This window comes from Schistocerca piceifrons, chromosome 2 (assembly GCF_021461385.2).
Source record: "Schistocerca piceifrons isolate TAMUIC-IGC-003096 chromosome 2, iqSchPice1.1, whole genome shotgun sequence".
Taxonomy (NCBI): domain Eukaryota; kingdom Metazoa; phylum Arthropoda; class Insecta; order Orthoptera; family Acrididae; genus Schistocerca; species Schistocerca piceifrons.
In genome coordinates, this window is record NC_060139.1 from 1,098,306,936 (window position 1) to 1,098,331,390 (window position 24,455).

The 24,455-nt window shown below is 37.5% G+C and overlaps 1 protein-coding gene across 1 annotated transcript in view; it reads left to right on the forward strand.

The window, feature by feature from the left end:
• The window catches only part of LOC124776158 (dynein axonemal heavy chain 3), a 1,197,897-nt gene that overhangs the window by 244,960 nt on the left and 928,482 nt on the right, over positions 1-24,455 (forward strand). The window lies entirely within an intron of this gene.

A 24,455-nucleotide genomic window follows, 5' to 3' on the forward strand; every position in this document is an offset into this window, starting at 1 on the left:
TCTTCCATGTAACAAATTTCCATGAGAGAGGAAAGCTTCATTCCACAAATCAGCACAGATTTAGAAAGCGTTGCTCATGCAAAACTTATGTTGCCTTTTTCTCACATGATTCCAGTGGGCCATGGATGAAGAGCAACAGGCAGATTCCATACTTCTAAAAGTCTGGAAAGTGTTTGACGGTGCCACACTGCAGACTGTTAACTTAAGCACCAGCATATGGAAATGGTTCTCAGATATGTGCATGGCTCAAAGACTTTTTGAGTGGCTCAAAGACTTTTTGAGTAACAGAATCGATTACATTGTCCTGGGCAGTGATTGTTCATAAGAAACAAAGGTACTGTCAGAAGTGCACCAGGGAATGTGTGATTTTACTGCATTGTCCTCTCTCTCTGTGTGTAAATGATAGAATGGATAGAGTGAGCAACAATCTGTGACAGTTTGCTGGTGATGTTATTGAGTGACTGTAGGAGAATACAGGATGACTTTGGTGTGACGAATGGCAGACTGACCTAGTTGTAGGAAATGTAAGTTAATGTAGATGTGTTGAAGAAATAATTCTATAGTGTGTGAATACATTACGGGGAAAACATATCACCAGCAAATGCTCAGTGCCTTGGACACAGGAGATGACTGAAGCATTTAAGAAGCTCAAGAACACATTGGTAATGTCTACCTTTTCTGTCATCAGTAACACACTGCACAGTTACCTTTAACAGTACATGGTAGCCAAACAGCCATGGACACAGCACTGCAACAACAAATATCTGGAATTTGACTGCCATTGGCATTTTCCTCCAAAATTCACTCAGGTTCAGATCCTGTGATCAGCAATACACTGCAGACTTCTTCCAATGTTTGAAGCAGTGAAGTACTTTCACACCAAGCTTGAAGCATGGACTTTCACAATTTACACTGATCACAATTGTCTTGTTGCTGCTTCCTAAAAGATCAACCAGCAAAGTCCGACACAAAACATCAGACACTTGGAGTATGTCGGAAAATTGAGCATAGATATACAGCAGACAAGCAGCTTCAATAACATTGTTGCAGATTGTCTTTTGTGGACATGCAGTGCAATTAGTGGGGTGTCGTGGCCGGACATCACTGTCACACAGAGGAGCAACAATGAACTACAAAGCTTAGTGCACAACAAGACTTCTAGTTATAAATTGCAGGAAATCCTTGTTCTGACTTTACAATCTACCTTATGGTGTGGCTGAACATGCCCATGCATTCCATTGTCACATTGAGAAGTGATATTCGGTGTTGTACATGGGCTTTCCAACTCTGGCATTTGCAATTCTGCACATGCAGTAACTCATTGATTCATGTGATCAGAAGCCGAGAACCACTGTCATCAGCTAGCAAGAGCTTGTTTTCATTACCAACAAAGTGAGACCATTCGCCACACTTCAGTGCCTATGAGCGCTCTAGTCACCCCCACCACAATATTTACTGATGTGCACTTGGACACTGTTGGCCCACCCCTCTTTTCCAATGTGTACTGATACATACTGATAATGATAGACCACTCTGCCCGTTGCCCAGAAGATACATCAATTACTGACATTTCAGTGTAAAGTGTGTCAAAGGAGTCTGTTCGCATGTGAATCCTATGTTCGGATTCCTGGCCTCTGTGACCAACAATTGGAGTCGACAGTTTTATTGCTCATTGTTTATGGAATTCACAACACTGTGTGGAATCTTCCACATAAAAACTACAAGCTACCACCCTGCTAGAAATGGGATGGTGGAGTGTCTGCATAGAACACTGAAAGCAGCACTTGTGTGCCATTAAGATACCAGGAGCGACACATTACCAGTGGCCATACTTGGGTATAAAAACAGACGTTGACCTGGATCTGAATAAGCTAATCTATGGTCAACAAAACATGTGTGCCAACAGATCTGGTAGTGTGTCAGGACATTACAACACCTCCAGCACACGTAGTGCAAGAGTTTCCACAAACAATGTAGTTGACAATGGGAAAACTGATCCCAGTAGCACCAGCTTGTCATGGCATCAAGTGACATTTTGCCACAAGGAACTTCAAAGTTGGTTACAGGTAGGTGCGGCCAAACTGCCACAGTCTCCTACATATGTTGGCCCATATCAGGTACTGCAATGAGGCCTACAGCATACTAAAGCCATTGAGACTTCAGTTAAGATGGTGAAGGCTGCGTATGTTGCACGTGAGGAGCTTCTAGATTCAAACCGGGTGGCTTCTTCCAAGACAAACACCTTCAGACGTCTACACAGCTTCACCAAATATGACACTGATTATTGCTTCACAGCAGTAGCTTCTACAGAAGACACCTCATTGACATTCTATGACCCAGATGCACCAGGCTTTGTCACTAGAGCAGGCCGGAGCCTCAGCAAAAACAGCCTGCCCCAGTTACAGGTCTGCTGCCCTCTGCAACCACCTTCCAAGACAGTCTTTCATCTAAAACATCAGGAGCTTCTGAAGATATGTTCTCTCAGGCAGGACAGAAGATACCCTCGAAATTCAACTCAATTCCCAGTGCCCCGGTTTTCGCCAAGAGAATCATTGGTCGGGAGAGAAACAGCTGTTTTTCGTCACTTGAGGACCATCATATGGCTGTCAACCAAACTTCAGCAAAAGAATGGTTCATTGCACTGTGCCGCTGGAACTGCTGGCAAGCAGGCTGCCTGCCGCTCCACGAGCAAAAGAGGGGCTAGTATGGCGACATATCTTTGACACAGATCTATACACCAAGAAGTTGAAACACTGCAAGAGCTTTAAAAGTGTTTTATTTGTGGACATTAGTTTCTCTATTTTGTTATCTCATGTGAATGCCTAGTCCAGCTGGAAGGAGCTTAGTGCCACAAGTAATGTGGCTTCCATGTTGAAAATGCTTAGAAAAATTCCAAGCAGGTTTATGAATAAAAACAGGAACATACAACCCCGGTGAGATTAGCGCTGCCTACTTTACTAAGCTGGAGCTCAAAATGCTCCATAAGCACAAGTATGTTGTTGCAGCTTTTCTTATCTATTTACCAACATGTGAAAAAACCACTGAACTCATATTGGGAACTTACATAAAAGAACTGAATTTGAGATTCCAGAGAGTTGGGAATTCTGCTAGACACACTAAATAACATATGAAAATATGATAACATGAAAACATGACAGCATTACCCTTACACCACCTCCATTATGTAAAAGTAAAGCTTGTACAGAACTGTTGTGTAATTGCTTATTTGTGTTTGTAAGATATGGAAATTGACAATATTATGAAAAGAAAAGATTGCTACCCACCATATAGAGGAAGTGTTGAGGGTATATAGGAACCAGGGCAACTAGCAAACCCAGGAATTCTTCATCAAGGAAAAGTCTGGGAAAACAGTGGGAATTTTTTAGATTTCTGTGAATTCTTCATTGTTTCAGTTCTCAGTTAAATTTTTGTAATTTTGGTAAGAAGTGGTCTCTAACAAAGAATTTTACTTTATCCCACTACTGCAGAGTAGTACTGCATCTATAAAACATAAATGAGGCAATAATACCAAAATAAAACTTCAGTTGCAAAGAAGATTACAACAACAACAAAACGTAGTGCACACATGAGCATCTGCTGATATCAAAACACATCGAATGCTTCAGGATGAAGATTATGCAATACTTTGTAACAACAATCCACTTTTGATGAGTGTGGCATCACAACTGTTTACATTTCTCATAGGTTGTGGAAAATATTGTGAATGGTAATTTGAAAATCATTACTTTCAGGGTAAATTTCCTTTTATGTCAGATGAATTATGTTATGTGTGAGATTATAAAATAGCAAATCATGCATAAATGTGAGTTCTTGAGTAATTTCACAGGTACTGACTTTTCTGTGTTGAGAATTGAAGTGTGAGATGGAACATGTATTCTGTCAGATAATCCACAAAATATTTGGTGCACAGTACTGAAATTTATAATCCTGCTTGTCGAAAATAATCAGCTGCTCCAATTTACGCTGTGGTCTTAGGATCCTGCCTAAGCACACCATTGGGGGAAAAAACAAAACAGAAAAACATTTTTGACAAACAAATTATGTGTGACTGCTTAGCTTTCCTTGTAGCTATACTGTATGTATCTTAATTTAAATCATTAGCTTTTCCTGACTGTCTCTTCGCACTGCTTTAACAGTCATATTGATATTGGCTGACTATATTACAGGCCAATTGTGTAAAGCACTTAACCTTAGGTTAAGACAGAAAATGATCTCAGATCAGACTCAACCTGGGAATCAGCATTGTATAAATGTTAATCCCAGATTATATCAGTGTGAAGTTGGATCATATTTGACTGCCAAAAATTTGTGGTTCAAAGTCAGGCTTAGCTCTAATCATAGGTTCCTAGTCCAGTAGCATTATGAAACATCACTTTTGTTTTTAGCAAATACAAATCGAAATAATTAAAAAAGCTGTTATTAACACAAAAATGGTACATAAATATGTGACTATGCCACTCTCATGCCACTGATGCTCAAAATACTTTGTTTCAATCTGGAAGATTAGGTAATGGAAACTGCTGACTGCAGTGTTTATGTAAAGATTAATCTCATAACAGTTCTTGGGGAATGACTCATAATTTATGTGCTTAGTTCAGAGGCATTTTAGAGAACTTACCAGCAGAGTAAGGAAGGAAAATTTGAAATATTTGTGCTGAACAGTTTAGATAGGAATTCTGATAGCAGACAGAAACGTTCATCATCTCTTATATATGTCCTTTCTCTCCAGTAGCAGTAACTATGTAATTCGTATTAAGTTTCTAACTACCGAACACATCCTTAACCTGCTATGACCATTTTACGTGTGTTGGTAAATAGAACATAAGCAAGTGTATTGAAATACACTAACAATATGACACTGTTCCACATATTTCAATGGCTCAGAGCTTGTCTCATGGACTACAGTGCATAAGATGTCATGTTCAAATCCATGTAAATTCTCGCAAATGTTTTTTCCCCCACTTATTACCTTTCTTCTGCTGAATAGGTCATAAAGATAATTAAAACTACATTATAATGCCATTCCATCCTATACCATTTAAAACACATTATACTCTCCATTTCCAAGTGTTCTGGACAACTGTTGGGCAAAATTCTGTGTGCAACAACCATACATGATTCAATTATGCTCTTTTGTTTCATTTATTTGACAGATATCTGAATATTCAGATGTGTCCACATTTTCATAACACATATTGATACTCTTCCAATCACAATCTGCCCCAACATTACGAGAATTAATGTCAACAGCAACTTCTTTCCATGTCTTTACCTTTCCTGCTCAATTTTATCTTTATACTGGCCCATCACAATTTCCAGCTGCACACCTTTCTCGTATTGACAAAAGTTTAAGTATCACTCCTTTCTCTGTTTGCTCACTTCCATGATTACAGCATGATACCTTCGATAATAAACACTTTGACTGCTACGTATCTGTGATGTACAACAAATATCTGTGGTCGAAGTGTGATAATCATGTCGATAGCTGATTTCAGCTATGTTGACAAGCATGTTATGTGCTTCCTTAGGTAAAATCTGAACTTGCTTCAGTGTGTCCAAGTTTAGTGTTATTCAATACAGCTGAGTCCTGACCATAGTACAATTTCTGATCTAATGTCAAATTTGTCCTCCAGTTAGCGATGTTTACACAATTGGCACTATGTGTCCTATGCTCTGAAAACCTTCTGTTACTGACTTGTGAGATCATGTGACATTAGCTACAATTGGCTGACAAAAATGCATCACAACTTCGATGTCTGTGCTTCAGAGGCTATCGTGCTGCACTTTCTTTGTCTGCGTATGCACCATTATGTTGAGTGCCAGACAGACACAACGAAAAAACTGCTGTACATGTTGAGCTTTCAGCCAAAATGGCTTTTTCTAAAGTAGACAACACATACCCATTCATGCAGATACAGTCCACACACACATGACCATTTAACGGTTTCAGTGACATGAGAAACGGTGCAAAACTGGATTGCAAACTTTGCACCTCTCTCACTTCAGTTGACTTACTTGAAACAATCAGCCGATTGTCTTCTCTGGATATGCGGCTGCATCAATCTCCACAACTTTTTCTCTGAAGAAATAGTGCTGGTTAGAGGAACAAAAAAGTACTCCCTCTCTCAGTAGAAATAACTTGGTATCCTCATACTTTCAGTTCAGCTCAGGTATATTTTTGATTTCACAAGTTTCACCCAAGAATACAAACTCTTGCAAGTCAACTACATCAATAACCATTAGATACTATTAAATATAATCACAATTGCCTGGTTTTAACAACCAAATAATTTATAGACGTAACATGTGTCTTGCTTCATTCTGAGCTAAGACATGAAGTAAGTTAAAAGTCTATAGTCAACTGTTCACTTCTATTTTTTTACAATAATCAGTTTCACTAACACATCAAAGAATACTACTTAATTATTCACTGTACTTTTCATCACGGCTTCTGTGGCACTGGTGGGAAACACTTGTCGGAGTCATTAAACTGCCACGCTTACAGTCTTCTCAACACAAAACTTCCAACCTGCACATAGAAACGGGTGACGCAGTAGATACGCTTCCTCTCATCCACACCCATACTTAAAATATTGGGTGTTAGAGACAGTGGAAGGCCAAGTGTCTCTAGAATTTACACCGAAATTCTCGAGGCACTACATATCCCTTCCCTTAGCTTGAATATGCAATATTTTATACATATTAATTATATACTTTAACATTTCACATAATGCTAATTTACATTTTAATCAGGATACATTATATTTCTTTTATTAATTGTTTACTTAATATCTACGTTTTCTTTTTTCATTTTGATAATAACTATCTGAGCATTTCACCTAATGTTGGAGTTAGTACTTTTATATCTAGGAATCATGCGGACAACCTTCTTGATTTCCAATCACAAACTGCAGGTGTCATAGACACTTAATTGTTTCATTCTAACTCTGTACTATTTTTTCTTTAGTACGTAATAGTTTCATTAACTACAGTAGCTTGTATTCTGAAGGAACTCAGGGCAAATGAAATTGTTCTTTCCGACACTCGTAAACATAAAACATAATAATGCTACTGGAATATAGAATTCAAACTTACCAGAATAATTCCTACAAAATTTGTGACTTTTGTCGCGATACTGTCCTTTTCCATTTAGGAACAGTACCTATACCTTACATACGGGTTGACCCTATGAATGCACTTCCTCCTCCTGTTTCAGTAGGTATGCTCTTCTTAATTCCTATTTTCCTATGGTACAGGTCAATCCCCTTCTTTGTGCCCCTGTCCGCACAGTATAGGTTAGCCTTTCTTAGGTCTGCCTATCTGCCCTTTATATCCAATAAATGCTGGGTGTGCTCCCCTTCTCCTTCCTAAGTAGGACTCATGGTTCATTTCCCAAGTATACATCTTTATGTAACTATAATTAAATATCCTCTGGAAAATAAAGTCTATTTCACACTTTACACTCACTTCCTAATACTTCACTTAATCCCCTAGAGTCCTCCACTACTCTTACACTTCTAAGCTTTCAGTAGTCTCCACATTTATATACTCTGTTCAATATATCATATATTTAGTTATGCTATACTTCTCCCACTATCCTACAAATCATCAGAACAAATGTTCAACGACATTCATTATCACAATTAGTTGCTCCCTGGCTTATGCTCATTAGTTCCTCCTTGGTTTATGCCCTCTTTAATTACTCACACTTCTTTCTTATGTATCCCTGATGTAGAATTATCATAGTTTTTATATCCTTATGTACATATGCGATATAGAATCGTCATTGTTCTTACACATATATTTTCTTATATATATATAAACCATGGAAAATAAGGAGGACTTCTGTGATAGAAGTATATGCATATGGAAAGAAGGAAAGATAGATAGGTACTCAAATGAGAAGTAAGAAAGGAAACAGTAGAAATGGTTGCTGAAAAAGTAGAAATGGTTGCTAAGATCGAAGAAGTGAAAGAAGATATCCCCAAAGACAGGAAACCCTTCCCACCACCCTTCCCCAGGCTCCTTCCTTCGCCAGTACTTGAGTGAGAAGTCGGAGGAGGTGTGGTGTTAAACGTCTCCTACGAATCCTTTCAATGGCACCGACGCTGAAACCAACCTTCGACACTGCTGGGGCCCATGCTGTTCACCAGCGCTGATTCCACACTGGCTCACTGACACAGCCTAAAACTCTATGCTGGATGAGTGAAAGACAACAATTATTTGAGTGTGAAGTTAAGGATACAGTTCAATATTAGACTGTTAGTATAGTTATTATACTCAGAGATGAATTTTTTTTAATGATCACTAGATCTAAAACCAAGAGGAATATGAATAACACTAAAAAAACTGGGGAAGTCCCCAAAGAAAATCTTAGCAACACGTATGGAATGGCAAATGGTGAAGTATCTGTTACACTTGTTTGCGAGAGTCATTTGAAAGGTGTGATGTGTGCTCTGTGTTAGCCGTGATTTATTTGTTTATCACGCTTTAATCTATAATACCCACCCCTTCCAAAAACAATACAAACCTTCCTATCTACACCACATTTCATAAAAGGTATAAAATATTCAATATTAAATAGAAAATTATACACTATGATAAAATAGTTGTTTAGTCATTAAGCTTATAGTATATTTTTGTACACACATAAAAGATTATGTTCATTTCATGTCATCTAGATATAATTCTGTTTGGGTAGTACCATCATATTATGTTTTCCACTAATACTATATGCTATTCGCTCCATTTCATGTTTAGAGGTGCCTGTTTATCCATGGATATCTTAAGTCTATTATCTTTTAGTCATATTCAGTTTCCTAGGTACTAACATTGTAGGATAGTTTAAGAATCCAGGAATAGATTACAGAATACTTTTAAGATTTGAAGGGAATTCGGTGCAGGAAAAATAGTATAGAACAAACACTGAAAACAACTCGGGATCCGACAGTTGTCACTCCGCCCATTAACACAGAATGTTAACACCCCTGGGGAAAAAATGTAACTCCACCCAGAACCCCTGGATCTGATATTAACCTCATTTGAGCAAGTGCAAACCAGTACTTCTTGTTAAATTTTATGTGAAAGTCTCTCTTCGACAAAACAATCAACATTTTACTAGGTAACACTATGTTTGCAGAAGTCACTCTTCTATCTACTTTGTCCTGCATAAGTTTGAATTCTTTCCATAAATTATCTATGCCTCTCTTAGTCGTTGTTGTTGTGGTCTTCAGTCCTGAGGCTGGTTTGATGCAGCTCTCCATGCTACTCTATCCTGTGCAAGCTACTTCATCTCCCAGTACCTACTGCAGCCTACATCCTTCTGAATCTGCTAAATGTATTCATCTCTTGCTCTCCCTCTACAATTTTTCCCTCCACACTGCCCTCCAATGCTAAATTTGTGATCCCTTGATGCCTCAGAACATGTCCTACCAACCGGTCCCTTCTTCTTGTCAAGTTGTGCCACAAACTCCTCTTCTCCCCAATTCTATTCAATACCTCATCATTAGTTACGTTATCTACCCATCTAATCTTCAGCATTCTTCTGTAGCACCACATTTCTAAAGGCTTCTATTCTCTTCTTGTCCAAACTATTTATTGTCCATGTTTCACTTCCATACATGGCTACACTCCACACAAATACTTTCAGAAACGACTTGCTGACACTTAAATCTACACTCGATATTAACAAATTTCTCTTCTTCAGAAACGCTTTCCTTGCCATTGCCAGTCTACATTTTATATCCTCTCTACTTTGACCACCACCAGTTATTTTGCTCCCCAAATAGCAAAGCTCCTTTACTACTTTAAGTGTCTCATTTCCTAATCTAATTCCCTCAGCATCACCACACTTAATTTGACTACATTCCATTATCCTCATTTTGCTTTTGTTGATGCTCATCTTATATCCTCCTTTCAAGACACTGCCCATTCCGTTCAACTGCTCTTCCAAGTCTTTTGCTGTCTCTGACAGAATTACAATGTCATCGGCAAACCTCAAGGTTTTTATTTCTTCTCCATTGATTTTAATACCTACTCCGTATTTTTCTTTTGTTTCCTTTACTGCTTGCTCAATATACAGATTGATAACATCAGGGACAGGCTACAGCCCTGTCCCAATCCCTTCCCAACCACTGCTTCCCTTTCATGCCCCTCGACTCTTATAGATGCCATCTGGTTTCTGTACAAATTGTAAATAGCCTTCTGCTCCCTGTATTTTACCCCTGCCTCCTTTAGAATTTGCTATAGAGTATTCCAGTCAACATTGTCAAAAGCTTTCTCAACTCTACAAATGCTAGAAACGTAGGTTTGCCTTTCCTTAATATTTCTTCCAAGATAAATTGTAAGGTCAGTATTGCCTCATGTGTTCCAATATTTCTATGGAATCCAAACTGATCCTCCCCGAGGTCGGCTTGTACCAATTTTTCCATTTGTCTGTAAAGAATTCGCGTTATTATTCTGCAGCTGTGACTTTTTAAACTGATAGTTCGGTAATTTTCACATGTGTCAACGCCTGATTTCTTTGGGATTGGAATTATTATATTCTTCTTGAAGTCTGAGTGTATTTCGCCTGTCTCATACATCTTGCTCACCAGATGGTAGAATTTTGTCAGGACTGGCATTCCCAAGGCTGTCAGTAGTTCCAATGGAATGTTGTCCACTACCGGGGCCGCGTTTCGACTAAGGTCTTTCAGTGCTCTGTCAAATTCTTCACACAGCATCGCATCTTCCATTTCATCTTCATCTACATCCTCTTCCATTTCCATAATATTGTCCTCAAGTACATCGCCCTTGTATAGACCCTCTATATACTCCTTCCACCTTTCTGCTTTCCCTTCTTTGCTTAGGACTGGGTTTCCATCTGAGCTCTTGATATTCATGCAAGTGGTTCTCTTTTCTCCAAAGGTCTCTTTAATTTTCCTGTAGGCAGTATCTATCATACCCGTAGTGAGATAAACCTCTACAGCCTCACAATTGTCCTCTAGGCATCCCTGCTTAGCTATTTTGCATTTCCTGTCGATCTCATTTTTGAGACGTTTGTATTGCTCTTTGCCTGCTTCATTTACTGCATTTTTATATTTTCTCCTTTCATCAAAAAAATTCAATATTTCTTCTGTTGCCCAAGGATTTCTACTATCCCTCGTCGTTTCACCTACTTGATCCTCTGCTGCCTTCACTACTTCATCCCTCAGAGCTACCCACTCTTCTTCTACTGTATTTCGTCCGCAGCTCGTGGTCGTGCGGTAGCATTCTTGCTTCCCGCACCCGGGTTCCCGGGTTCGATTCCCGTCGGGGTCAGGGATTTTCTCTGCCTTGTGATGATTGGGTGTTGTGTGATGTCCTTAGGTTAGTTAGGTTTAAGTAGTTCTAAGTTCTAGGGGTCTGATGACCATAGATGTTAAGTCCCATAGTGCTCAGAGCCATTTGAACCATTTTTTTCTACTGTATTTCTTTCCCCCATTTGTTACAGTTGTTCCCTTATGCTCTCCCTGAAACTGTACAACCTCTGGTTTAGTCAGTTTATGCAGGTCCCATCTCCTGAAATTCCCATTTTTTTACAGTTTCTTCAGTTTTAATCTACAGTTCATAACCAATAGATTGTGGTCAGAGTCCACATCTGCCCCTGGAAATGTCTTACAATTTAAAACCTGGTTCCTAAATCTCTGTGTTACCATTATATAATTTATGTGATACCTTCTAGTATCTCTAGGCTTCTTCCATGTATACAATCTTCGTTTATGATTCTTGGACCAAGTGTCAGCTATGATTAAGTTATGCTCTTTGCAAAAGTCTACCAGACGGCTTCCTCTTTCATTTCTTACCCCCAATCCATATTCACCTACTGTGTTTCCTTCTCTCCCTTTTCCTACTTTCGAATTCCAGTCACCCATGACTATTAAATTTTCATCTCCCTTCACTACCTGAATAATTTCTTTTATCTCATCATACATTTCATCAATTTCTTCACCATCTGCAAAGCTAGTTGGCATATACACTTATACTACTGTAGTAGGCATGGGCTTCATATCTATTTTGGCCACAATAATGCGTTCACTATGCTGTTTGTAGTAGTTTACCCGCACTCCTATTTTTTTATTCATTATTACACCTACTCCTGCATTATCCGTATTTTATTTTGTATTTATAACCCTGTATTCACCTGACCAAAAGTCTTGTTACTCCTGCCACCGAACTTCACTAATTCCCACTCTATCTAACTTTAACCTATCCATTTCCCTTTTTAAATTGTCTAACCTACCTGCCTGATTAAGCGGTCTGACATTCCATGCTCCGATCCGTAGAACGCCAGTTTTCTTTCTCCTGATAACAATGACCTCTTGAGTAGATCCTGCCCAGAGATCCGAATGGGGGACTATTTTACCTCCGGAATATTTTACTCAAGAAGACGCCATCATCATTTAACCATACAGTAAAACTGCATGTCCTCGGGAAAAAGGCCCTCTCTTAGTATCCTTAAGTTATGAAGTTAAATTTTGAGAAATGTTGTTGGAGGTTACCCTCATGGCAAATTATCTATCTATTATCTCTACTACCTGCTCCTGCAGATTACTGATATTTACTCTGCCTGAAGTGGCTAATTTCTCTTTAACATTTGGTTCCACATTGTCTACTCGAATGCTCACACCTGCAATTTGCGATTGGACCATAGGTATTAATTTATCCTGTTTTTCCAAACACTCTTTTAAGGTGCCCAACCTCTGCTTTACAGCATTGAATGTAACATTGTATATGCTTTGAAGTGATCCTAACTTTTCACCAAGTTCAGTTTCTATATTATTACATCTACCTTCAATATCAAATTCCAGGTTTTAGCTAAGTTCTTAAATTGGTTACTCTGTGCCTGACTAAAGTCAGTGAACAGTTGGTTTACATGGATGGTCAAGGAAGTACTTAATTCATTCTTTAAATCTAATTGCAAACTTTCCACTTTATCATTTAAGGCATTGAACTTAGCATTTAAAACCTCACCCTGTGCTTCTAGTTTTTCAGTTAAAGTAGCACTTAGTTCCTTTTTTATAGCAGCTGAATCTGTCTTCTATTCACCTAATCTATCATTTAACTGAGAATTTACTGAATCTAACTTAAGACTTAGTTCTTGTCTTAAAGTAGCTGCATTTGCATCCAGGCACAGGCTATTCATTCCATGGCTATACCTACCATTTACTCTCCAATAACTACCCAAAATTGGGCACACCCTATCTCTTAAATTTTTAACGGTATACACATACTCTAACCCTTTTCCTTCTGTATTCTAATGGTCGAAGTGTCTCCACAGCATAGCATAGCATAGCATAGCATAGCATAGCATCTCTGTCTGACTAACCTCAAATGTGCGTTTCATAACTCCTTCTTATGTAACTTTGACATACTTTCCTGCCAATGTTATAAATTACATATATGAAATTATCTAATAAAAAGCCTTCTGTCATAGTATTCTTCCTACCTTTGTTACTTTATTTGTTGTTGACAATATATCTATGTTTCGGTGGATAGTCTCTCTGGATAGTTACATGCTCAAATACAGGCAAAAGACAATTTTGCCTCTGGACTAGTGGTTTACCTTTATTTATTTGTTAGTCTGTCACACCTACTTTCATTTAGGGAATGACTTCAGTTACCATTCTTCCCCCGGTGTTTGTGATGTAGCTAACATATCTATTACTTCCAAATATATTGTCTATTTTAGGTACTTGTACGTTTGTCTTTTCGTCGTACATGTGTTACTGCCCCATGTCATCCTATGTTGTTAGTTCTATATAATGGAAGGAAACATTCCACGTGGGAAAAATTATATATAAAAACAAAGATGAGGTGACTTACCAAACAAAAGCGCTGGCAGGTCGATAGATACACAAACAAACACAAACATACACACAAAATTCAAGCTTTCGCAACAAACTGTTGCCTCATCAGGAAAGAGGGAAGGAGAGGGGAAGACAAAAGGAAGTGGGTTTTAAGGGAGAGGGTAAGGAGTCATTCCAATCCCGGGAGCGGAAAGACTTACCTTAGGGGGAAAAAAGGACAGGTATACACTAGCACACACGCACATATCCATCCACACATACAGACACAAGCAGACATATTTAAAGACCAATATGTCTGCTTGTGTCTGTATGTGTGGATGGATATGTGCGTGTGTGCTAGTGTATACCTGTCCTTTTTTCCCCCTAAGGTAAGTCTTTCCGCTCCCGGGATTGGAATGACTCCTTACCCTCTCCCTTAAAACCCACTTCCTTTTGTCTTCCCCTCTCCTTCCCTCTTTCCTGATGAGGCAACAGTTTGTTGCGAAAGCTTGAATTTTGTGTGTATGTTTGTGTTTGTTTGTGTATCTATCGACCAGCCAGCGCTTTTGTTCGGTAAGTCACCTCATCTTTGTTTTTATATATGTTGTTAGTTCATAAGTATTACAATGTGGTCTGCAGTAAAGAAGATTTCTGCAATAGAAAAGTATGAATCACAAAGGAGGGATGATAGAATAAGTACTCCTGGTAGAGAAGAAGGAAAATGAAAAGTAAAGGAAGATTTGCTACCACCGAAGAAAGGAAAGAAGACAGAAGCCCGCAAGGCAGATCCCATACCACACCCCACTCCAGGACCCCTTCCCTGATGAGTTCTTCACTAAGATGCTGGAGGGTGAAGTGTGGTCGGCATATGTTACAGAACAGACTTGTTTTGGTTTCATCCACATAGGCCCCTATAATTGATCCTAAATACACACCCAACTATACTATTTCATAGCATAAAGAAGGTATAAAATACCCCATTTTTTCTAACACACATCCTGTACATGCCGACTTAGCAGTATCAAAAACTATAAAAGGTCTTTTTCATAGTTTCTAAATTTTTTCTGTAAACAACTAGTGATAATTTCCTTGTCTGCTCCCCCCCCCCCTCCCCCTCCCCTCTAAGATTGTTTTATGATAATGAAAGATATAATTAAGTTAAAGATTAAAGAATAGAAAGAGGAGAAGAAACTGTGGCAGAGAAAATGAAATGTGCAGTATTGAAACGTGCAACTCAAATAGGCGACTGTCGTCAATCCGCTGATGCAGCACAGGTTTTCCTAGTGGAGGTTATGAATATTTTTAACATATCGACATTGTATAATATGGAGTATGTGCTCCATGACATGCTGCATCTTTTCTACTAGAGATTAGGTAGCACTACGGCATTACCGCCTGTGCTTTGACAATAGCATTTTATTCCCTTTTTACAGCTGATCATTAACAGTTGAATGCATGATTTACTTTGTTTGTAACATAATCCAGAACATCTCCTTTAGCTTTAAGACAGTATTAAATAAAAGGCAACATGGCTATAAAGCCTCAGTTAGTGAGCAACAAAATCAAATTACTAATATAATAAAGTAACAAATGTAAACTAAAGATATTTATACCAACACATACAACCTTCTCTCAATATCCAGTTTCAGTCAAATGAATATTAGATTTCATATGCTGCAATGTCTTAGCATCTATGAGTAATTGGTTCAAAGTTAGGCTTGTGCTCTTCTGCTTACCCTGTGATTATATTTAACACTGAAATTTCTGCCACAGCTTCTAACTTTATGTTAATTAAACTTCTTCCTAATAAATGCTGTGCATCTACACAGCTTAGAATGTGTGAAACAGCACAAATTTCACTGCTAATGAACCTTCCTCCTTCAATTAACGATCAATGAAGTGACAGCTGGCATACTACATAATTATAATGTAGAGCTTCCCTTGACTAATCCTTAAGGCACTCATACTTATTGCCATTAGCTTTGAAATACAATTATATGTTAGTGGCACTATATGTACTGTCTCCAAATATGCTGGTCTTATTGCTCAAATAGTCATCATCATGTCTGTTATGTCTTAAATATTTTTCAAAATTGGGCTTACAATACCTGCTAGGACATGCATTTTAAATGCTGCTTCAAATTGACTAAAAGTCTTAAACTTTTGTCTCTATTTGGAAGTCCAATTTACTGCTTCCCATTGTAACTGTTTAACAATAAAGTTGATTTTTGTGGAAGCTGTACAATCCTGAGGTAACACTTCCTTAAATTGCTTCAGAAATCCAACTAGATTTTCAGAACCATCTGGCTCAAACTTTAGAAATTCCGTATGGGGTACTCTAATATTGTCCAAAGAATTGGTGATAATGCTAGTAGAGACAATGTTTTCTGTACTTTTGGTTTAACTGATTCCTGTACTTGCTCCTCAAAACTAGTCAAAGTATTTGAGGCACTAACTTCTTCACCAAAATCTCTACCCGGTATCATGTGTCTGAGATTTGAGTACGTATTCCTTTGAGTTCCTGGCTTGAAGACTCCTCCATTTACTTCATTTTATGTCACCTCTTTAAAAACTGTAAGATCCCCACTTCCCATAATTTTAGTAATTTCCTTTAATTCTTCCAACGAAAAGCTGTCCGTTTTATGTTAGGCAATCAGATTGAAGTCTAACTAACTACCCCTGACAGTGTACCTAGTGGCACACGTCCTTTCATGCCTTTCCACTTTCTGAACAAAAATCAGATTGAAGTCTAACTAACTACCCCTGACAGTGTACCTAGTGGCACACGTCCTTTCATGCCTTTCCACTTTCTGAACAAAAATCTTTAATTCTCTCCAAATAATTATCATTTACATAAATGACTAGCTAAGATAAATTCTGAATATTAACACACCATCTTTTTATTACTCAAGTAAATAGTATCACACTTATATTCCTATTTGTCCTACCTCTTTCATACTAAATAAGCACTTTCACATAGGCTTTCTATTTATGCCTTAGAGGTAATCATTGCCACTATAATGTGTGTAATTAGGGTTATGCTCTACTGTTCTGTCTTTATTTCTCTCACTACTGCCAGACTGATTCCCTGTGTCTCGCATAATGGCCAATGCCAAAACTCTCACTACTTCTAGAATGGAGGGGTTCCCAGAATCAGCAGTGCTGTTTCTGAGAGGCAGTGATATGTAAGGGTAAAGTTGACACTAAAACAGAATTGTCCTTATCCTTACATGTTCTTAAACTTAATTTTGAACTAAATCACAGTGTTTCTCTATTTCAAGACGTTACTCCTTAGGTGAGTTTAATAGAGTCTCCTCTGCTTTAGAGATGTTTATCACTTTAATGGCTTCTTGCTGCCCCCCCCCCCCCCCCCCCCAATTGTTTTTTTTTTTATTTTTATTTTTTTTTAAATATTCGTAGGCAAGACATGGGAGTTCTTTCTCACTCTTGAAACTAGTTTTCACTTTTTCAGTCATAACCACATTAGATTTATTTCTTCTTATTTGTTTGATTTAATTTAGGCATCACCACAGTGTGTGCCTCCTTGTGTCCTTTTAGTTGTTGACTTAGGTTTCTCTGGGCAACATTGTATTATCTACTGTTATTTTCATAATTTTTTTCAAATTTTGCAAATGCTTTTTCCTTTTTCCATCACTAATTTGCATCTTGCATTAAGGAGCCATATGAAGTGTTTTGTCATTGTGTGTTGGACTTGTGGTTATACGGCATGTTTGATCTGTAAACCTGATGTGTGTATGTCAGTTTTACTTCATAAAAAATTTCTGGCCACTGTTCATGAGGGTAATTGCTTTCGCGTTCCTGCTGTACAGTACCACAGCGACGTGCTGCTGGACTTCTTCTCCTTGTTGTGATATGTGGGTGCTGGAAGATAGCTGAAATCTGTCCAAGTTACTAAATGATATAAACAGCTTAGTGGTAACTCTTATACATTTTATGCATCTGTTTTTGGCATACATCAAGTTAACATGCCTTATAGCACACTCCATATAAAACATCATTCATTTAAATTGACCACTAGGCTCAAAAATGGTATTAAGATACATCACTAGTAATAGTGTGGCTGGAAAGGAGTCGTTAGAAAGTGACAGTCAGATTGGCAAGGTAATTGCGGTAGCGACAGAACGGACAGGTTGGGAGTGCTGGGTGAGAATGTTTGTTAAGGGATGAAAAAAGTACATTTTGTCCTATCAGGTAGTGGAGTGAACAATTCAAGATGGGAGATTGTCGAATGGAGACTTTGTGTGTGAGTGGTACAGACAAGTTCTACTTACTTTCTGGACACTATACGGCTACCTAGTCACAAGCTGAAAATTTTTTGAGAAAAGTCAATGTGGGACTTTGATATTTTTGTGAAGCACTTGCTCTCATGATCTCTTAAAGTTTACATGAGGTGTTGTGATAAAAGAAGCAGGATGAGTAGGCAGTCATCTATTTTAACACTGTCACCTTTTAAAAGTTTTGCCACTTTTTTTAGTGGTTTTTGCCCTTTTAGGAAAAAAATGAATTATTTAATCTTGTATTCAAGTTTTTGTATTCATATTTATTCATTTAACATTTTGGAATCCTCCAAAGATGAAAGTATATAAAATCTTATGTTGTGGGCTTTTTGAAAATTGAGATAAATTGTTCCCTTTTTGATTTTTTGGTATCAATGTCTGTTAAACTTCGTCTATTTTTGTTCTAAACTGCAATTTTTCTGTAGCAACAAGACTGTTGCTATGGTAATCCGTTCAGTTTTGACCTTACAGGATTGATAAATGCATATCCCATAGTGACTGGCTTGGAAAAACAGATTGTTTGAAAAGTAAAGCCTCTACATTGGAAAATAAAAGTTAGCGAAAATGAACTATATTGCAGTGTTCTTCTTGTCGCAGTAAATTTGAGACAAAAGATTTTCAGGCAGTTTTTAACCACTCTCTTTCAACAAAGCATAATAGAAACTTCGAAAATAAATGTGGGCCACATAAGTTTCATTTAGAACTTTCAAATCGGACAAAATCTTCAAGTTTGGTTTGTGCTCCAACAATGTGGATGTTAAGTACAAGGATAGTTCCATCACTGCTGAACTGATTTGTGCAACGAAATCAGCGATTTGCATTTACTCCCTGGATTTGTTAACTGATATTTGTTGTGTTCCTGAACATTTTTCACTTTCATCTAAGAAAATGACAGAACTAGTAACTGATGGACTGACACCATATTTCCAGAAACATACGTTAGGAGAAGCATGTTTATCATATTACACATTGAGTTTCAATGAAACTACCAGTGTTAAGAATTTAAAACAACCACTACATTTTAGACAGAGAGTAAGTGTTGCATAACAATACATCACCTAACAACTTCCTTTATCAGTATAACCAATAACATGAAGCACTTTCTGAAGCTATCTTGTCCCTAAATAAATGGCTTATGCTGGTCAGACAGACCTATCATCAATAAAACTGCTTATGCTTTTAGTTAGTGATGTCCAGGAGATCCAAGGGAGACAACTTATAAACATTGTAACTTGTGACATTGATGCAATGCAGAATGCCTTTGTAAAGTTTTAAGAGTGTTTTGATGAAGAACATCTAAATTTGTGGTCAGTATTTATCTTTATTTTGGTGGTTCATCTGTTCAGTGGAAAAATTTTGAAGGAAGTCATTTCTAAGCTTAACATTCATCATCACATGTTCTTGAGGTATGCAACAACAAGGTGGCTTACTTTAGGACCTACAGCCAACAGTTTTATGTTGGATGGTATTCAATATTACCTTTCTTCTATCGCAACTCTGCATGTCTGAAGAAGTGCTGGATAGCATGGAAATCGATGGCAGTTGGTAGCCAGCTATTCAGTAAGTTCACACATTGTTTACAAAGCCAAACACCTGTAATCTACAAGTTGTATACAGAAATAGAAGTTCTTTGTAATGAAGTGTTTACATTAGATAATGTACTTCACCTTGAACAATTAGTTGTTAGTGAGCAAATAATTGAAGAGCTTAGGAAATTGGAAGGACATGACAAGTTGTGTTTTAAAGAAAGATCAATAGACATTACATCATAGCTTGCAAACATGTGACTGAATAGAAATGCTTATCAAGAGCACCACTGAAATGTTTTAGGTTCTTAGACCTCAGTAACATGTTAAAGTTTGCAGAAATGACACTGCCCACGATCCAGCAATATTACTTATTAGATGATTGGAAGGTTCTATAGCTAGAAAAAGGTGACCCAGTTTTAGATAACAAAGGTATACTGACAGTTAGTAGCACATTTCAAAAAGGGACTCACCACCTATAGCGATTAAGTATACAAATATTTCAAAGCTTGTTAGGCTTTTCTTATTTTGTCCCATGGAAATTCGGACATAAGAGAAGATATTCCATTTTGAATCTCACATTGGGTGGAGACAAGGCAGCAATGACCAAAAGATTTTTAAATAGTGTTTTGACTGTGAGGGAAGCAAATGCAAATTATACTACTTATAAGGAAGAATGTGAAAACAAAAGAAAGCTTGAATTAGAAGAAAAGCAAAAAGAGCAACAAAACCAAGGGCATCGTGAAGAGGAGATTAAAAAGACGAATAACATGAAAAAATCGATTGACTGTGAGACATTGTGCAAATATGTCATTTGCTTGATGACCAAACTATAGACATAGACATACTAATAACTAAATCATTTCTTTTAGGTGCGGTCCATTTTTTCATTTGGTACCTATAACATCCATCGCAAATCTCTTTTTCTGCGCCGTCTGATTGCACTGGTTGCTGCAATATAAAAAATTTATAATTAACTCAAAAACTAATGGTGTTTTGTAGCTCATAGGCCACACATATACTTGCTCATCACCTTTGTTTTTCATATTTCATTCTTACTTGTTTATATATTTATTTACTTGCATTTGTATTACTTTTATTCATTTACCCCGCAAAGAAAGTTACTTTGACATCTCCTATGGTATCTTATCCTTTTGTTAGCTAACATGATTTCTTTTACTTTAGTTACAATGTATATATTTTAGTATTGACGCAACTTCGCATGTTGATATTAATGTAATATTATATTCCTTCATTCCCTGATAGTAAATATAGTTGTTACATTTTTTTTTTTTTTTTTTTTTTTTTTTTTTTTTTTTTTTTTTTTTAGGTCAATGTCTCTTCCCTAGTACTGATGTAAACATGTATTGTTGAGTGTGCACAGCTGAGTCATACGCTGCTCCAGTTTGCTTTTGCTTCATGTCAAGCTGTGTTTTCTCACTTCCTCCCAAACAAATGTTTGTCTTTGCTTACAAAACAAGAAAATTACTTGATTTTATACACATTTCATTTAAAATACACACAATAAAATTTCTTACGTATAAAACTATGACATTACTTATAAATATAGTTTATGACAAGTAAACTGCTGTGACATTGTGCCATTACTTGTGAAAAGCTTTTAAGTCTTTGTGAGGGTGGACACCTTTATCTCTCCCTGTTCTTTCATATACCAACCTAAAAGTTCCAGTATAAGGTATTTTTGCAATAATATATGGCCCTGAGTATAGTAATTGCCATTTTTTGTTCAACTTACTGATCTTTGTCAGTTTGGAATGTGTTCTCAAGAGGACTCGTTGCCCTTTGAAAAAATGTGTAACTCGTTTTAACCTTTTGTTGTATATTCTCTTTCTGTATTCTGCTCTATTCTCTAGTGTAATTACTGCTTGTTTGACTTTATACTGCATAGTTAACTCTTTAGTAGGTAATTCTGGTATGGGTGATTTCCATTCGTCAGTTTGGTTGGTGTTAAGCATAAGTTCATTAGGAGTAAAACCTGTGGAAGAGTGGTGGAGATTGTTTGCTATTTGCATAAATGGAGTCATGTATTCAATCCATCGTGAATGCTTATTATGAGCATATGTCCTTATAAATCTATTGAATTCTTTAAACACCCTCTCCACGGGACTTGCATCTGAGTGGAAAAAACTTACCAAGATGTGTTTAATGCCCTGTGTGTTCATGAATTGTTTCCATTTTCTTCCCACAAAATAGGCTGCATTGTCTGTTAATATGACTTTGGGTTTTCCTACTCTTCGTAAATAATCCTCTTCAATTCTCCTTATGATGATACTGGCTGTAGTGGCTTTGATAACATAAAGTTTGATGTATTTTGTGAAAATATCATAAAGAGCTAGTATGTATCTGACACCACCTTTTGCTCTAGGATATGGCCCTGTGATATGCAGAGAAACCATTTCCAGTGGAGCTTTGGTTAGTACGGGGTGTAGTTCTGTAAAATGTGACATACTGGATGGTTTTGTTCTTTGGAAAATAGCACACTTTTTTAATATTTATGAAACACGTCGTCATAAATTAGGAAAGTTACTCCATAGTGTCCCCATCTTCATGTGTGTGTTTGATAAATTCGTCAATATATTCCTCTGGAAGGCATACACACCAATGGTTAGAACTTTCGTGGCTTTGTATAACTGATACCATTTACTTACCTTGTGGTTTGCATTCCAGTTGAGATTTTGTAGTACCTTTTTCCACCTGTTGTCTTGGTGTTGTATTATTCCCATTTGTTTAAAAAATTTTTTGTAGTCTGATTTTTGTGTACTACTTTGCATCAATAATGTAGATTTCTGAATCATGTTCAGACAGTTCACAGAACTCGTCTAGTCCCTGTTGTAATCTGGATAATGCATCTGCAATAACATTCTGACTGCCCTTTATGTATATTATTTCAAAATTGAATTCCTGAAGGTACAAACACCACTTAGCTAGTCTTCGGTGTAACAATTTAGAAGTTAAGAGAAAAGATAATGATTGGTGATCACAATAGACTTTAGTGTTCTTACCCCAAAGAAAATACTCAAATTTCTTAAACGCCCAAATATAGAGGGTCTATACAAGGGCGATGTACTTGAGGACAATATTATGGTAATGGAAGAGGATGTAGATGAAGATGAAATGGGAGATATGATACTGTGTGAAGAGTTTGACAGAGCACTGAAAGACCTGAGTCAAAACGAGGCCCCGGGAGTAGACAAGATTACATTAGAACTAATGACACCCTTGGGAGAGCCAATCCTGACAAAACTATACCATCTGGTGAGCAAGATGTACGAGACAGGCGAAATACCCTCAGACTTCAAGAAGAATATAATAATTCCAATCCCAAAGAAAGCAGGTGCTGACAGATGTGAAAATTACTGAACTATCAGTTTAATAAGTCACAGCTGCTCAAAACTAACGCGAATTCTTTACAGACGAATGGAAAAACTAGTAGAAGCCGCCCTCGGGGAAGATCAGTTTGGATTCCGTAGAAATATCGGAACACATGAGGCAATAATGACCCTACGACTTATCTTAGAAGCTAGATCAATGGAAGGCAAACTTACGTTTCTAGCATTTATAGACTTAGAGAAAGCTTTTGACAATGTTGACTGGAATACTCTCTTTCAAATTCTGAAGGTGGCAGGGGTAAAATACAGGGAGCAGAAGGCTATTTAAAATTTGTAGAGAAACCAGATGGCAGTTATAAGAGTGGAGGGACATGAAAGGGAAGCAGTGGTTGGGAAGGGAGTGAGACAGGGTTGTAGTCTCTCCCCAATGTTATTCAATCTGTATATTGAGCAAGCAGTAAAGGAAACAAAAGAAAAATTTGGAGTAGGTATTAAAATTCATGGAGAAAAAATAAAAACTTTGAGGTTCGCCGATGACATTGTAATTCTGTCAGAGACAGCAAAGGACTTGGAAGAGCAGTTGAATGGAATGGACAGTTTCTTGAAAGGAGGATATAAGATGAACATCAACAAAAGCAAATCGAGAATTATGGAATGTAGTCAAATTAAATCATGAGACGGTGTGGGATTTAGATTAGGAAATGAGACGCTTAAAGTAGTAAAAGAGTTTTGCTAATTGGGGAGCAAAATAACTTATGATGGTCGAAGTAGAGAGGATATAAAATGTGGACTGGCAATGGCAAGGAAAGCGTTTCTGAAGAAGAGAAATTTGTTAACATCGAGTATAGATTTAAGTGTCAGGAAGTCATTTCTGGAAGTATTTGTATGGAGTGTAGCCATGTGTGGAAGTGAAACATGGACGATAAATAGTTTGGACAAGAAGAGAATAGGAGCTTTCGAAATGTGGTGCTACTGAAGAATGCTGAAGATTAGATGGGTAGATCACATAACTCTTGAGGAAGTACTGAATAGGATTGTGGAGAAGAGGAGCTTGTGGCGCAACTTGACTAGAAGAAGGGATCGGTTGGTAGGACATGTGTTGAGGCATCAAGGGATCACCAATTTAGTTTTGGAGGGCAGCATGGAGGGTAAAAATCGTAGAGGGAGACCAAGAGATGAATACACTAAGCAGATTCAGAAGGATATATGTTGCGGTAGGTACTGGGAGATGAAGTAGCTTGCACAGGATAGAGTATCATGGAGAGCTGCATCAAACCAGTCTCAGGTCTGAAGACCACAACAACAACAACAACAACAACCTTTTATTAATCCTGGGTGCTTTTGAAATACACATGTATACTGAAGTATTAACTTTGTGGTATTCTAAAAAACAAACTGTTTCACTTACCTTTGCTTGTACTAGTGCTAGATCCATAATTGTTTCATGTAGCTGTT